This window comes from Hemicordylus capensis, chromosome 1 (genome assembly GCF_027244095.1).
Source record: "Hemicordylus capensis ecotype Gifberg chromosome 1, rHemCap1.1.pri, whole genome shotgun sequence".
NCBI classification, from domain to species: domain Eukaryota; kingdom Metazoa; phylum Chordata; class Lepidosauria; order Squamata; family Cordylidae; genus Hemicordylus; species Hemicordylus capensis.
The window spans coordinates 157,521,240-157,524,778 of NC_069657.1; the positions used below are offsets into that span (position 1 = coordinate 157,521,240).

At 46.1% G+C, this 3,539-nt stretch overlaps 1 pseudogene; it reads left to right on the forward strand.

Moving 5' to 3' along the window:
* Positions 1-1,330: 1,330 nt before the first annotated feature.
* LOC128329722 (actin-like protein 6A) lies at positions 1,331-2,256 on the forward strand (annotated as a pseudogene).
* Positions 2,257-3,539: the final 1,283 nt, after the last annotated feature.

Below are 3,539 nucleotides of genomic sequence, written 5' to 3' on the forward strand. Positions count from 1 at the left end.
TGGTAGTGGGATAGGCTGAAGGAGGTTGGTAGGGTTGCCCGATCTAGATGGTGACAAAAGTTGATATCTATCACCAAATAAATAAATTAACAAATGAAATGAAACAGGATTCTTTTAACCAAAAAAGTCTCCAAAACGTTTCCACTTTGCATACAATTTGCCTGTGTTTATTGGTATTATATATGCATATTTTGATAAAAATTGGATAATTTGAGAATAAATACAGCTCACCACTGTGAAGCTGATGACCAGGTAAGCTCTATGTCTGCTGTCTAGGTGCAGAGTTCTCAAGGCCCTTGCTTCTTAACCGTAAATTCATCTCCTGGTTAGGTTTACTCAGTCCTCTGTCCTCCTCCTCCTCCCTCACAGGTCACCCAGCCTGCTCTCCCCAGCCAGGCCAGCAACTTGATCTCTTGGCTCAAGGCAGGGCAGCCAGCTAGCTGCAAAGCCAGCCTCTTTATATGTTGGCACAGTGGTACATGCATGGTCTTCCCTTGCTTGCTGTTCTCTACAACTACAAACATTTATATACTGCTTTATTCTACCAAAAGAAAACCACAGGGCTCTGTGGGCACCAGGAGTCGAAATCGACTTGATGGCACACTTTACCTTTTCCTTTTCAACAGAAGGTTTCACAGGGGTTTTCAAAGAAAAATAAATAAGATGCTCCCCTGTGCCCAAAGAGCTCACAATCTAAAAAGGATTACAAAGTAACACCAGCATCACCCATTGAAAGGATGTTGTCCTGGGGTTGGATAGGGCCAGTTGAGAAGACATTCGCCACTTTAAAAAGTGCCTTTTTACTCAACAGGGGTAACTGCTAGCTGAGTAAAGTTAACTAGGTAGCTAACTGCTAACTTCTCACTACCACCAACATGGCCACCATATGACGGAAGGAAGGAAGCTGCACCTGCTGGGCCCACCTATCTGTTCTCCGGCATCATGTGGCTCTGCAGCCTGCCACTGAAGCAGAACCTCCACTCTGGCTTCCCCATTGGATGGATGGTCAGTAGGATGCTGCTGGCAGAGAAAGGAGACAAAGGAAGAGAAGCTGCTCATGAGAGCAAAGTGTTCTGAGTGAACAAAATGTCCCAGCTGCTCCCCAGAATTTCGGACACCACAACAAGTGCAAAAAAAGTAGTTTGGTCCCCAAAATAGTCTCTATTCCTCCTAAGGGGAAAAAAAAGCCATTTGGACCTCCAAATAGTCACATGTCCTCTATAAAACTCCCTAGTTGGCAACCCTAGAGGTTGGACAAGAGAGAGAAGACAAGAGTTAGAGCCCTTGAAAACTTTTGTTGGTGCTGGCAAAGCAAAAACGTTGGAGTGGTAGCATGTGTGGCGGGGATGAATTTGGTGTTCTCCTGTTTGATATTGACTCTTATACAGTGAGAGGTGGCTTTATACCACTGTATACAGTGGAAAGGATTACTCAAAGGCTGACTTTTCCACTGCCATTGGCATGGTCCTGGACCGGGATGATGGAAGTTCCATGATGGAAATTGGTGGTGACAAAAGCAAGCAAGGAGAGCCATCTGACTGCATAGACATAAAAGCATTGTGAATCTTGAGGGAGAACACGGATGGAGGCCATTTCACCTTTGAAAAATGGAATGATTGAAGACTGGGATAGCTTCCAAGCAATTCTGGATCACATCTACAAGATCCATATTAAATCTGAAGTGGTTCTGCATCCTGCCTGAAGCACCATGGAACCAAAGCTGGATGGAATTGATGTTTGAACATTATAATATGCTCAATATCCTTGTTTTCTTCTTGTGCAAAACTGCAGTCCTTACAGCCTCTGCCAATGATAGATCCATAGGCTTAATTGTGGACACACACTACTGTAATCCAATGCATGCTGTAATACACATGTCAGTATGGGCTTCAACAAGACATTGTTAAGTCACCCGGGCTTACGACTTCATTATGATGTAGTGCAGAGAACTATTTCAGAAATATCATTTATATCTATGTAAATTGCTTTGGGAACTTTTGTTGAAAAGCAGATATCTAAATATTTGTCATATTCATATTTCAGGAGATAAACATAGAGCTAATCCCTCCATATGATCACATCAAAGGAAGGGGTTCTTGAGGGCTCAACTGGAAGAGAAAGGAGAAGTTGCCTCAGGTCACAAAGTCTTGGCACAATTATATGCCAAACTGTGTAATTCAGAATTTCCAAGATTCCGTCCTCAATGTGTCCTTTTTTACCTATGTTGGTTACACAGATGCCAATGGTACATTATGAGTTACAATAGTGATTTTGGAGCATAATACTAGAATGAAACTGAGTGGCAGGAGATTCAGGACCAACACAACAGCATATATTTTCATACAATGCCTAATGAATGTATGGACTTGGTTGCCATAAGATGTGATGATGGCCCACAAGTTTAGATGGCTTTAAAAGGAGAATCAAAAAATTTAATGGAGAGGTCTATCCGTGCCTGTCAGCTGCAGTAGCTTAACAGAATCGCCATGGCCAGTATGCCACTGAATAATACATGTTCCTGGGAGGTAACTGAGGGGCTATGGTGAAGAATAGTGAGAGAGGTTTGAATGATATAGTGAGAAGTTTGCTGCCTGTGGCAAAGGAAAATGTGCTGCCTCCTCAACTGCGGGTGGGTGCTCAGCATTCTGAGGCCAATGGCAACAGATGAGAGCACTTAGATTATGCCACCAGCCAGACATGGGCATACCTAGCTCAGGTTGGGGATAGGAGAAAGAAGAGATGTGCCTCAGTGAGGCAAAGAGGGGGAAATGAACAGTGTGCCCTAGTGGGTCAGGCAGGGTGGCATCTGTGGGTGGTGGGGTGGCACCTGTGGTGGCAGGGGCCTCCTGTTTGCTGCTCTTTGCAACCCTCCCTACAGCTGGTTCTATGAGGCCACCTTGCCTTGGCCTTGTGGAAAGACTGCCCCTGTACAGAAGTGCACCTAGGTAATTTTGGAGCCTGAACCTAAAGGCCTTTGGAGGCCCGCCCCCAATTAAGCATTATCATGGTCAGCTAGGTGACTACTCCACCCGGGACAGTCTAAAGAGTATTTGGGGGGCCCCAGGGGCTGTGGTGGCCCTGGACTTTGGCCCCCAAGTCCAGGGGCAAGAATGCCTCTGCCCCTGTCTAGTGGGGCTCTTCTCATGTACCTCACAAATGGGCACCTAAATTCCTATGAAAATGTCTATGCGCAGAATGCCACAGCATTCAGATTTGCCACCCCTTCTTTCTCGCCACTCTAGTCCCCAGGCCTCAACCGATAGTAGGAATGGAGAGGAGAGCCCAGGGCTCTCAAAGCGCGAGGCAAGGAGGGTAGCAAGCCGAAACGTTGCTGCAGGCAGAAGATCGCCTTAAGCAGCTTCTGATCAGCGGCATTCTAAGCTGTGACTGTCAGGCTGGTAGAAATCTGAGCTGGAGATGGGAGATTAACCCAGATTTCTGCGAGGAGGGTCACTCATAGCACTTGACCCAATTACCTCACGCAGGTGGTACCTCTGACACAGTGACCGCGGAGCTCTTCAGGGAGGGGCTGCCTGCCT